This window comes from Lichenostomus cassidix, chromosome 1, assembly GCF_008360975.1.
Source record: "Lichenostomus cassidix isolate B80296 chromosome 1, HeHo_3.0, whole genome shotgun sequence".
Classification (NCBI taxonomy): domain Eukaryota; kingdom Metazoa; phylum Chordata; class Aves; order Passeriformes; family Meliphagidae; genus Lichenostomus; species Lichenostomus cassidix.
Genome location: NC_139479.1, coordinates 15,264,778 through 15,278,289, shown reverse-complemented (window position 1 = coordinate 15,278,289; position 13,512 = coordinate 15,264,778). Strand labels below are relative to the sequence as shown.

Sequence of the window (13,512 nt, the reverse complement as noted above, 5' to 3'; positions counted from 1 at the left end):
TGATCTTCCCAGAAAACCACTGCCTGCATCTTTACAGCCCTCCAGCGCAGAGTACACATACAAGAGATTTGGTAGGGGAAGTGCCATCAAACACGCGGCAGCCCTTTTAATCTCTTAGCCTCTGACAGATGATAGCGACAATAAAGAGTTCCACCAAATTTAGCAGCTCTGATACCCTTTCACATTCCTCCATGCACGAGACTCAGTTTTACAAACTGTCCTTTTTAAGTGGGCTTTTAAAAGTGCCTCAAGAACTGCACTCCTTCCACTGAACCTGCCTGCATTAATCTCTGATAGATTCCACACAGTACATAAATAATGGTACATACTTCATTTTAGGTATGCACCTCATTAAAATGGTGCTACTCTCTTACAGGTTTTATAAACTTCAGCTGCTCCCTGAACTAATGTATGCTAGAGAGGATGAAAGGCTCAACCTCGTCCTTGCCCTACACTAAAAGGAGTCTCGTATTACCTTGAGAAGACAACTGACTTAGATTTCCATCAAAGTTCATCCCTTTTGTGAAAATTGATGGAAACCAAAATGACGGAATTCCCTTGGTATCTTAAATAGAATTTGACCTGATTTGTGAAGCTGAAGGCCTAGAATCAAATATTTAAACAAATCATCTACCTTTAATGCAATGTCTTACTTGGTTTTAGATGACAACATATAAATAGGAAGAATTCAAACCATTTACGGCTTTAAAATTAAAAAAATCAGTCCAAAACACTGCTCACACTTAAACTGGATACAGCATAATTCTTACAAAGCCAAAAAAGACAAGGTACTTTAGGATTAGTTTGGACATAAGATATCGAGACAGTGTCTCACCTGTGAAGCAGAAAGTCTATCACTCTGCTAAAACACATGGGAGAGTATTAAAATTCTGTTAAAAGTGCAGTATTTCAGAGAGACTTTGATATTAGGCTCTGCAAGTAATCCAGAAAAGCAGGAAGACAGCACATAAGAACCACAATAAGCACACCATCGGTATTGCACCAATTTGGATCCAAAGTGATCAACCACTACCCACAAAGCAGGTGCCTTAGTTACTAAGTCCAGAACTATGAACCAGTCTTGAAATGACACTGTTGAAATAGAGAGAGACATGGAACTTAACATTACAAAGAAATCTATACTTCATTTAGATCCAAGATAAGAAAATGATGAATTTTTGGTCCTATCCCAGGGACATAGAAACCAAAGCTATTACTTTTTCTGACAGGGATCTTGGGAAGAGAGTTGCTAAGGGCACACACACAGTATATCCCTGCCTACACAGTGCTAGAGGTACAACACATTATACTCTCTCTACTACAAAAGGTTTAGTTGTGTGCACCTGTGCCCAATATCCATTGTATACAAAAGAAACTATCAGAGCAAGCCCAAATAAATAAAAGTGCTAAGCTGGCTGATAAGAGACAGCTGCTGATTTCTGAATGGTTATGAGGCAGTTCCTGACTTTCCTCCAGATCTACATTCTTGTTAACCAAGCAGAAAGACTAAGGACGAGATAGAAGGACCTCTGATGGTCATCACCACCATTTATGCACCAGTTGCACTTTGTTCATAGATCTGCTGCAGATAAAAGGGGAGCCTGCTCACTGTTGGCTCAAGTACCTGAAGCCACCTTTCCCATCCCAAAGGATGGTAATCTACTTGAAGGGATCACAGACACAGAACACAAGTTTTAGGCAATGTGGCGAGTTTACAGAAACACACCTGGACTGAGCAGGTGACTCAGCAAATCACCTCCTGCTGCTCCCAGGAGAGCAGTGTTGCTGCTCTGTGGTCAGCACCGCGGCAGGAGCTGGGCACACACCCTCAGCCCTCACTGCCCACATGTGGCAAGTCAGCCAGCAGGTGCATGAAGGTACAAAAATGGTATTACACAGAAACATACTCTTAAAAAAATGCCTACAGTTCACTTAAGGACTTGACTGCCTCACTTTCTAGAGACTTTACCTCAGACAAATTAATTGCCTCTGCACTTAGACATCATAAGTAAAGCTGCTCACAAATACCATTGTCAGACATCGCTACAATGCAAAAAGAAACTTAACTGCATATAACTAATATTAAAGCTTCTTAATACTGAATTATAGAACAAGAAGTCTCCAAAGAAGCTATACAAACTGCTCTAGGAAAAGCATCCTCATATACCAAAAACACAAATCACAGTAAAAAAGAATTATTCATCAAATTGTATTACGATGTTAACAAATATTCTGGAACTTCAAATTTAGCATTTCCATTGCTTCTTATTTACCCACTGTTGTATCACACCTAGACAACTTTATATGGGCTTTTCTGGCTTTTCCCACATGCTAAAAAAATCTCATTCTGGGCAATTTATATTGCATGTCTTACACTTTAAAGAATACAAATGGTATAGTCCTTTACATTTAAGATTTTAATCTCTGGAAGAAACAATCGGCACTAAGGCTGGGTGCCTAAGGCTGTTTCTTTCAAATGGGAATGAGCAGAACTTTAAATGCCCTGCAGATGTGGAGGTCACAAAGTTGGTTAACAACCTCCCTTGCGTAAACTCCTTGAGACAGTGTCCTGGTCCCTACCTGTAATTTGTTCTATATTTACACTTAAAAAATATCACAGTAGACTGTCAAACAATATTTCTAAAGACTATCTTAAAACATGTTAAGAATAACTATATATTTCTTTCCCCCTTGTTTGAGGTGGAGATAGCCAGACAAATAAGAAAGCCAGCTGCAGTGTCCTGAACAGTTAATGACAAATGTCATTTCCTGCTAGTGACACTACTATCAGTGGATAATTGCTAACTTCATTTGTCCCCAAACGTTCACTCAGTAAAGGGAGTAAACAGGACTTGCTCACAGCTCATGATCCCATTGGAATATCAAGAAGACAACAAAAGACACCCATTTACAACAGGCAGAAGCAGCTATCTATGTTTGCTTTGGGTTTTTTCACATTCTCTCAAGTAAAGCTGCATTTTATACACACAAATGTTAGACAGGTAATGGAATTAATACTTTATTAGTACTACAAATTTCACACTAGCAAAATGCGTCTTTTGAACTTGAGCAGCTACTCCAGAAAACAATGCCTCTGCCTTACGAGAGCACACTATCTGGACACAGCAATAGCAGTCACAGCAAAAGGGGAAAAAAAAAGCATCTGCACATTCAATGTAGGAACAAATGCAGTCTAAGGAAAAATACTTTAAAGTACTGTTGTTGCTTGTTTCCTAAACTTCCCACATCAAGATCAATACTTACATATGTCTGAATATTAAGAACAATCTAGTTATGTTATATTCTCATATCTACATGGCTTCTAATTGTTGTGAAAGTAGTTTATACTTGCAGCTATATCACATCATGAAAAGCCAGTATTTGTTTTTGCTGAATCTGAACATTACTACTAAAATACAAAATACCAAGCAATCTGAAAGATATCACACAAACACTTCTATCTGTTAACACCAAATAGAAAACTAGAGCATCAACTCCATCAACTGAGTTTCAAACAAAATTAGTAAACTCTATTTTCCTATTCAAGACCAGACCATGTTAAAGTTAAAAGCCATACAAGCACTTCCCAGTCTCAAACTCAGTTTCACCATACACTGTTTCCTGCAGCCTCCCGCCTGCATTACTGTGCGACTTCCCATAAATAAAGTACTAACAGAAGTGTCTCCAATGCACTTTTTCTTTACATTAATTCAAGTAATATCATCCTTAAATAGTACTTACATTTATGGTACCCCAAGGGTGAAAATCAGCTGCCCCTGCTCCCAAATGCGCAGCCTGGCTGTCCAAGGAATTGTGTTGGACACACTAGCAGTGCGACCACTCACGTGGGCTGCTGTGGACGGAGCAGCACTTGATGGTGGCCCGTGGAGAGCTGGCACAGAGCAGTGCATTCGCTCCCCTATTCATTCCGTATCGTTAACATGACCGCCTCAAACCCCAGCGCAGCACAGCGAACGCCTTCCTGCAATACTGCTCCCATCTGCACCACTGCTGCAGTTGTTACCGACACTCAGGGACTGCCTTTGCTCTGCCACCTCTGAAGAGTAAGGTGCAGTAGGAAAGAACATTTCAACTCTGAATTATAAAATATTCATAACCAGTCAAACTTGAAGAGATGTTTACAAGTCAGACACAGCATGCTCTGAAAACCCACTGTCATATCTACAGAGTCTAGGCTTTTTAAGTTTTAATCACTTTGTCTATGTTTGTTAGGATATGCGTGAGTTACAAGCAAAGTTTACATTACCAGAACTCACTAAAATATCAGTATTTCCCATTTTCATTAAACCTTTAGGTCTGAGAATTTTTTTTTGCTATCTTTTATAGCCTAACTAATCAGTAAGAAACAGCAAATAACTGTAGAAAAGGACTGCAACTTTAAATTGTATTAACACAAAGGACTTCAACTTCAAATTATATTAACATTTAAAGTGTGCCTTCACTCCTAAAGAATAATTGAGCATAAAATTTAACCTGAATATTGATACATACTACAGCACTACAATTAGTTTTGTAGGTTATCCTAGCAGCTAAATACAACAACGACGCACAACACTGTAACAGAACTTTCCATACTTGAACTACTTTCTTTGGACCATCCAAAATTATTACTTTAAGAGGGCAATCAATATTTGCCACATCCGCAGTTTAACTGTAAAGAAAACGGAACAATATCGCAGTGCATCGCAACCAGACAAATGTCCCCCATCAGACGACGTCTGCCACCGCCCTGTCTTCAAGTGGCACTCCCAGCCCCCTTACCCAACACAAGTGAGCGCTCCGAATTAAATGATTTTTAACGCGCTTTTCTGGCCGACAGCCGTTCCGCAGCACCTCGCCAGCCGCGGCGGTGGCCGGGCAGGGACTATCAGGCGCAGCCCCTGCCGGGCGGAGGGCGCGGAGCCGCCGCGGGGGAGGCAGCGGGGCCGGCAGCGGGGCCGCGCCGGCGAGAGGAGGGGAGGCGTGTCCTGCCCGCGCTCCTGTCAAACGCCGCCGGCCCTGCCGCCGCTCCGGCGGGGAGCGGGGCTCGTCCCGGAGGCACCGACGGCTCAGGGACCTCCCGCGCTGCCCCTGCTGACCGGAGCTCCTGCTGTCCGGGAGTCGCGGCTACCCCCGGACAGAGAGAGGCACTGTGTTAGCGCCGAGAGACGGAGCCGCCCCGCTCCTCTCACCCTCGCAGCTGCGCTCCTGCCCCGGCTACCGGCGGGTCCCGGCGGGCGGGGTCGGCGGGACGCGCCGCGCGAGGAGCTCAGCCCGCAGGGGAGGGGAGCGGGCGGCGCTCGAGCACGAGGCAGTCCCGGCCAGACCCGGTGCCGCCCCCAGCGCGGCGGTGCTGGCGAGGAAGGGAACCAGCGACCGCAGCGCCCGGCGCGGCCACGGCGGGCGGAGGTTGCGGTGCTAGCCCCGGGAGGGGGCGCGACCCCGCCTCACCTCCCTGTTTCTCTCCGCTCCTCCCTCCCCGCGCCCGCCACCGCGGGGAGCGAGAAGCGCCGCCGCCGCCACTCACCGGGCGGGCGGGACGTGGTCCGCGGCGTCCTGTCAAGCCGCCCCTGCCGTCGCCCGCCTCACGCCGCCGCCATGTTCCGGGGGCACCGCGCATGCCCGGCAGCGGCACCGGGGGCGCGGGGCCTCCCCCCCGCCGTCCCCCTTCCGCCCGCCGCGCCGGGGGCGGCTCCGCTCGGGGCGGCTCCGCTCGGGGCTGCTCCGCTCGGGGCTGCGCGACCCGCCGGCACCGCCGCGCCACCGGCATCCCCTCGCGGCCGGCATCCCCGGCACCGCCGGCATCCGCTCACGGCCGGCATCCCCGCAATCCCCGGCACCACCGGCATCCCCTCACGGCCGGCATCTATATAACCACGGCATGCCCTCACGGCCGGCATCCCCGCACCCGCGCCATCCCCACACGCCCGGCATCCCTGTGCCGTCGGTATCCCCGCGCTGCACCGGACCTGGCGGCGGGAGAGAGCGGGACGTGCGGCATGCCGGCGGCCGGGAGGGTCGGGGGTGGCGAGGGCTGCTGCGCCCGGGCAGCGGGCGCGTCTTGTGAGGGAAGAAAACGAGCCCTCGGCAGGTGTTTGTGCAGGAGACCTCGGTGGGAGCAGTGAGCGCCTGGAAAATTGCTTAGGGATCGATGGCAGGGGGTTGTGAGGGCACAGCTGAGGCTGGCGGGGGTAGCACTGTGCTGCCGGCAGCCCGGAGCGCACGTGGTGAATAGCGCCCTGCATTGTGCTGCGCGGGTGAGCACCGTGTGTGGGTTATTGCATACACCCACTCCTAACGGGATAATGCACGTTATCATCGCTGCGTATCCGCTTGGGAAATACCACACAATGATTTTACAGACATCCACGCTTAGAAGTACTGTAGGATAGGAAAAGCGCTTCCTTGACTTTTTGGGAGGGTGCATTCCCATTTTATAAGCTTTGGGTGTTTTAATTCGGACCCCAAGAGGCGTACAGGCATAAGTATAAATGGTAAAAAAATAAAATGCTTCCAGCATTCAGAGGAGTTTGTGCCCAATTTTCATCTTTACTGCTTAGCATCACTTGGAAGTGAAATCTTACATTTGAAATTATGCTAAGGCTATGAGAGTGAGATTTTAAGAGTTCTTATAATGAAAAAAAAACCAAACAACCAAAAACCGAAAAAACCCACAAAATAGAAACCCCAAATATATACCCGATCTTCCTCAAGCTCTTCTATATCAAAGTGAAATTCATACAGCCCACTTTAGTATCCTGCATATACTGCAAGTTATTTTTAACAATTTATTTTAAGCACTCTCATAGCAGTAAATGGCTCTTTAGAAACAAGAAGGATGAGTCCTTGACATAATTATAAATATTTAATATTTCGACAACATGAAAGAAACAAGTAAAAAATGCTAATCCAAATGATTAAAATACACAAGAGAAAAAGAAAGAAATACTGCAACATGCTTACAGAAAGCCTTTATGGTGAAGCGTGTTATGCTCATCACCAATGCAGATGAATGCTGCTTTTAATTTGAAATATTTTCCCCTTTCTGTAATATTGAACTTTTACAGGAAAATGAGGGATTATGTTCATCATAATGATGCATACAGAAACGTGCCAAATGTCACAGAATGAGACCCCGTGAGACAAAGAGGAAATGAAAACATATTTTAAAGCTATTCTTTAAACCCGAGCCAGTGCTAGATACAACATCTGAGGAATCAGTTCCCTGTGAGCCAGTGGGACACTGTATCTTTGGTTTCTACAGCTGTTGTTTCAGAGCCGTCAAACATGAACTGATGCAGTCCTATACCTGCTCTTTATTTCCCCAGAAGGCTGAAATCAGGAAGCCGAGCCAACAATAATCCTGCTTCTTAGACCCCTGATGTGATGAAGCAGAATAAACAATAGTCATAAGAATAAATGGCTACAAGATACAACACCAGTAAAAAGAGCAGAATAGAAGAAAACTTTTAATACTCTCCTCTAATCCAGGAATCAAATGTGTCTATAATGCCTTCAAATGTGTCCTTCACCTCCAAGCTGTAGTTGATGTAAAGCAAAAAATATCTTCACAGGTTTATTAGAAAAGGAAGAAGAAATCTTGACTGCTTCTATTTTCCAGTAGAATGATGAGCTTGTTCTCTGGTGACTTGCTCATCATCTCTCATTTTCTTTTGTAGGTATTGAACTGAAATATTTGGGTCAGAAAAACCACGGATTTTCTTAAGCTCTCGATGTTCTTCACAAAGAGAGAGACACGTATGTCTGCATATTTATATAAGTATGTACATAGGCATATATCCGTATATGTATACATACATAAATGTATGGCTTCACAGTTTTTCGCAGGGAGATTCTGTGATTTTAGAAAGAAGCAACATCATCAAAACACACACCAAAAAAATATATTTTATGGAGGTAGGCTCCCATGAACTCCTGCAAGTGGTCAACATGCTGTTCTGGGAGGTTGATACAGACAAAAACAAATGTTTAGGAGCTGTCACTTCTCCAAAGAAATAACACTGAGAGTGTAAGTAAATGAGCTATCCAAGCAGAAAATGCAACAGGCAGCGTAAAAGAACAGCCTGGCTGTCACAAGCTCTTCCTGAGCCTCAGATAGGAATAAAACATCCAGAAAAGAGAAGTTGGGTCAGGTTACTTGGAGGAGCTGCAAAAGTGTAGTCTGATCATGCAGAGATAAAGTCAGAAAAGGCAGCAGAAAATGAGACACAACTAGCAATGGATATTTGGGGTAACATGAAATAATTTAAAGTACATTACCAGACATGGAAAAGAATCAAGTAAATGATTATGCCAGTATCAAACAGAACAGGTAAGTTTTTAATAGACAACACTGAGAAAGTCAAGCCTCTTCATATTTTTGCATCTAAGTTCTACTTATATATATATATGAGGCATTATTGGTAATTGGGAAAACAGATTTCAGATTTGACAATCAAAGGACCAAGGGAGAAATTATTCAAACAAAATTTGCTGCTTTTCCATTAGCTGGATTTAAAGGACTGGATGATGAAAACTCTAATGGTTATCACTGATAATTTACAGTGAAGGAATATTACAGGACAGAAGGGGAAAAACTGTAATGCTGGAAAGAAGGAAAGAGGATATTAGATACCAATATGTCTAACATCAGTAAACAGAAAAGATACTGGAGCAAGTAAACAAGCTGTCTTTAAGCAGTTGTAACACAACAAGTAACAGCCAACACAGCTTTGTCAAGAACAAAAGATGTCAAATCTAATCTCTCCTGCAACAAAGTAAGAGGAATCCTCAGCGGAGGAGAAACACAGAAGGTCATGTTGGATGTCACTTTAGTAAGATTTTTGACATGGTTTTATATGATATTCTTTCAGCAAACAAGGAAAACAATGTAGAAGAAGTTATTTAGGGAGCTGATACAAGCGGCTCGTTGTCAGAAGGATGTTAATGAACTCAGCGATGGTTCAGAAAACATGTTTACATAACTGGAGATTATACCAAACTGGGAGGCTTTAGCATGCTGGAGGACAGATGTTTGATTTAGAAGGATTTTCACAAACTAGTGATTTGGTTTGAAAAAGGGAGGGTTCTATTCAACAGGGGTAAGTGCCTGCTCCTGGGCGGCAGCAGATGCGATCAGCTATACAAACAGGAAAGCGGGAAATACTGGGTGTTCTGCAGGGAAAAAAGCTGCAATTATGTGACACACAAAAAAAAAAAAAAGTTCTGTTGTTCTGTGAATCACAATCTATACAAAGGGGACAATGTCACAGAGCTGCAGTGAGAAAGTTAAACCACATAAAACAATACAAAACAAGAAGGACAGACTCTTTGGGAAACAGCCTGATTTATATGGCCCTTGGAAAACTTAGTAGCCATGGTCTATTTGGCTTCAGTAAATATGTAGCCATGGAGAGAGCAGGAAAAAAATAATCTAAATGATCAGGTGTCTGTAAAACATTACATAGAAGGAAATAAAAAAAACAACAGGGATTTAAGTTGAAGGGAGAAAGCAGAAGGATAAATGTACAAATCTATCAGTACTGATACGAATGTGTATCACGTATATGAAAGTACTGTAAAGATAAAAGAATGATTTCACTCTCCAGTTCCACAGTGCATGGATCAAGGATGGGTCAGGTTTAAAACAAAGCAAGAAGATTAGAAAATAAAAATTATAAGGGTTGGAAGAGGATTGGCTGTGTGTTTGTGCTGCAGCCTCCAACCTCAGACTCTACAAGACCTTGCACCACTGGTCAGAGCTGGTGCAGGTAGAGTAACCCTCAGGCAGAGAGTGGACTCAGCCACCTTCCATGGTCCCTGCCAACAACATGATTCAATGAATGTAAGCTTTCTTTAAGGCCATTGGAAAATATCATCTTCCTCAGGGAAAGGATTTTATTGTTTCTGCAAAGTGCATGCCACTGTCTTCCAAAAATAAATTGTTTCAATAAGAATTTTAAACTGCTTTTCTATTTTCTGAGTCCTCCTCCTTTCAAGCTGTCACAATATGATTATGTGACTAAGTATATCACAGATATATGAGAGGATGCGCAGTTTCGCTACCTGAAGAAAGCTGTAATTTAGACATAAAGAGGTCTGCCTTAGCATTCAGTTATGTGAATTCAACAGATACTGTAGATTTTATCTGACAGCAAGTTAACATTTTGTTCTTTCTCAAGAATGAAGTTTGCCTTTTCCAGAACAGCCTCAGAAGTCCTTCAGGGCCTGAAGTGTGACAATGACATATGTTTTTAATAACATCTTCTTTAATGTTTCTTTTCCTTTTCTGCTGGCTTATAGAAAATGCCAATACCTCCTTCACAATTTTTAAACTGTGCAGATTAAGAGCAGGAATAATTTCAGATGAGAAGTGTAAAGAACACTCACTGTTACTAGAGTAAGTAAAAACATTCAGGCATTCTAAAGTAGTTTCGTTTAATGCTATAATATTACAGTATATACATAAGGTGTTTAGACATGCATGTAGGAACTGGTAGCCCTGAAAGAAAGAAAAGGATTTATGTTACTTTCATTTGCATAGCTGCAAGTCTGAAAATAACTTCTCTGAGGTACAGGAAGCTCACAGAAATAAGTGGGAACAGAATATTCAGGTCTCACAGGGCCTCACAAGCTGTTAAATATATTTGGCTATATTAGTCAAAAATTGATTTTTAAATGAAAAGCAGTGAGAAACCAATTTCATGTAAGACTAAACTATGGCTAATCTTTTGCCATTGGATGAATAGTGATTAAAATTGCCCCAGCAAGGGAAAATGGATTTTTTTTTTTGTTTTTATTATTATTTAAAGTGAGTGCTTCTTGTGCTTCTTGCACAATTACAAACAACAAGAAGAAAAATTGTTTACTCCAAAAATCTTGGGGAAAAAAAACTGTAATAGATTTGTAATACCAAAAAAAGATAAAATATTAAGCAATATTTTTTTTCTATAGCTGAAATATCAAAATCCTGAAGATGTTCATAAACTGACCAAGTAATTTTTTTTTATATGGAAATTGTTTCAGTATTTCTAAATACCTCATTTTGACCCTTTCTTTCTTTGTTTTCACATAAATTGCATTGTGTTGGAATTGAAATTATGTGAATCAAATGTTTTCAGAACTTTTGGCTCTAACTATATCATTTTGAGAGTTAAAATATCAACCTTCTTTTGAGGTTTTTAATCTTTTAAATTTTTTTTTATCTAGGAATGGCAGAAAAATTATCCCTGGAGACAATTTCAGTGAATCAGAACAACTTGTGCAAATGAAGTAGGAATCTTTCCAGCTAGGCTAAAACATATGAATAAAATGGGAGAAAACATTTTACTAAATAGATTTAAACATGGAATTTGAAATAAAGCAGCCGCACCAGGAAAAAAACCTGTTACTTCTGGGTCATAGTAATCCAGATCAGTGATTTGTATTAGAGATCCAAATGCAAAAGCTCTAATAAACACCCTGTCACCAGTCCTGATGTATCAACAAATATTTTAGCAATGCACTTGACCCAAATTCCAATTCATTTTGCAACAGCTAAAATTCAGTATTAATTATTCTCATTCAGTTGACACACACCACAAAACAGGACAGAAGGTAATTTACCCATTTTCTCTTAATGCCATTAGTTTCTCTGCATGTCTGGGTAAGAATTAATTTCTCCCAGGTGTACTACAAGTATCATCCAACAGGAGAGTAATAATTGTTTGAGCTTTTATAATTACCAGAGAGGAACTATTCTGGCTCAAGGTTCATATTTTGGCAAACAAAAGCAAAGTCTCCTTTAATGTGCTGACATTTCTCCTTTGGATGCTCTTTGAAAGTGGAAAGAAAATTCAATTAAAATAGAGCACCCTCATCACTAAGAGCGAGAGCAAACAAGATGAAGTGCTAATAATCCCTACCCTTGAATTCAGCAGTTGGTGCAAATCTGCCATCTCCCTGCTGCTGGGGCTTATCCAGCTGTCTGGGGACATCACTGCCCAACTCAGTTGCAGGTGAAAAACAGAACTCCTGTTCTCCTGCCTGTGGGAAAGCTTTAAGAAAGTGAAAAATATAAGCAAATGCACTGTTGTCTGCCATTATCTTTAGGCAATCTGGCACAGTCATACAGATACAGGGGTGACTTTCTCTCAGGTGTAGGCTTTGGACCCCATGGTCCCACTTCCAAACCCAGTCCAGTTTCTGTGAGCACTTTTGCCATGGGATTTGCCAGTTACTGTTGATAGGTCCCTGCCAGCACATGCTGGCAGCCTCCTGTGACCCCTTGGCTCTGCTGGTGGTGGGGTAGGCAGAAGGAGGCAAGGACCAAGCAAGGTAGCAAGGAGGAGCCCAGCTGACAAGTGTGGGGAAGGAGTGGGCCATCAGCTGGAATTAGCAGAGTTGCCACCAACTGAGCTGCTCTTGGGGCAGGGTGGTAGCTGTGACCTGGTGGAGGCACGGAAAGGAGCTGCCCTGGTTGGCAACAGGATCTGAAATCCACCATCAAATGAATCAGGTCTCTGAATGTTGGCTGTGTAAATCCTGCTTGGGCTACACCCTGTGCTGGGCATGCCTTGGGAAGAAATGCAGCTGATGGGGAGTGCCATGGGTGGGTGAAGGGCTAACTGCTAAATAAATGTGCTGCATAAGAATAAAACCAAAAAGGTGCTTTCCTTGAAGCCAAGAGTATCAGGATATTTGAGAGGTCACTATCTCCTTCAATTAGTACCCTAAAACCGAGAGAAGAATTAATTGATAATAACACCATTAAAGTACTCCTGAAAGTTTAGTTTCAAGTCATGCATTGTTTGGCTTGATGTGACCAACCATGTACACCCTGAGAGGCCACCACAGGCATGAATGATATGACAAATGCCATTCTTTGTGTGAACAGCACTTATTTCCATTTTAGTGCAATGAAACCTGAGATGCCAGAGTGGTTAATCCTGTATAGTGCTACGGCCAAGTCAGAGATCTGTCAGCATTATGTTTTCAAATGATGACAGAGGCAGTTTGCTTGCAGCTCTCAGCTTGCAAGCTCACAAATGCCAGTGACTTCTGCTTTCCTTAAAGCACTATTCCTTGCAAACAGAATACCTTGGTTTAAATAGAAAAATTGCTGTTTCATTTATTCAGCTTCTCAGTCATTCATTTATTCATTTATTTATGGCTTAGTTTATTTGGCTTTAATAAGAATAGATACTTCTGCCCCCAAGGGCACCTACCTTCAGAGCAACATGGGCACTGGTAGTGTGCAGGGGTCTCTGTCAAGCACAGCTTTCCTCAGCTTTCCAGCAAGTGCAGAAGACCCTTGCTGCTGTAGAGCATGGAGCGAGAGGGCAGGTGGCCAGGGAGAGGGGTAGGACAAGGGCCATGAGCACAAGCAGCAGCTGCTAACACCTCTGTCTTTCCCCTTCTGTGAGGAAAGAGTAGTCATCTCCTGTCACCCAATCCCTGTCCTGACTATAGACAACCCCAAATCAGCAGTAAATAGAGGTAATGGGATTTTATTTTCTCTGTGTCAAAATATTA

General features: G+C 42.8%; 1 protein-coding gene and 1 long non-coding RNA gene across 7 annotated transcripts in view; one reads left to right on the top strand and one right to left on the bottom strand.

The window, feature by feature from the left end:
- Nucleotides 1-5,652, bottom strand: part of SCML2 (Scm polycomb group protein like 2) — a 71,096-nt gene extending 65,444 nt beyond the window's left edge. For 3 of the 5 annotated variants that reach the window (XM_085051230.1, XM_085051255.1, XM_085051264.1), the window contains exon 1: nt 5,528-5,652. The gene's annotated coding sequence lies outside the window, so the exon portion shown is untranslated. Of the gene's footprint in view, nt 1-4,782; nt 4,897-5,527 lie in introns of those variants that run through there. The other 2 variants (XM_085051237.1, XM_085051272.1) reach the window with 1 other exon arrangement.
- On the top strand, nt 5,050-13,207 carry LOC146444250 (uncharacterized). Of its 2 annotated transcripts, none has more exons than XR_014849832.1 (4): nt 5,050-5,415; nt 7,680-7,758; nt 10,303-10,399; nt 11,209-13,207. It is a non-coding gene; the product is annotated as an uncharacterized LOC146444250 (long non-coding RNA). The 2 variants fall into 2 exon arrangements; XR_014849833.1 differs by lacking the exon at nt 5,050-5,415 and adding an exon at nt 5,702-6,257.
- The last annotated feature ends 305 nt before the right edge of the window (nt 13,208-13,512 follow it).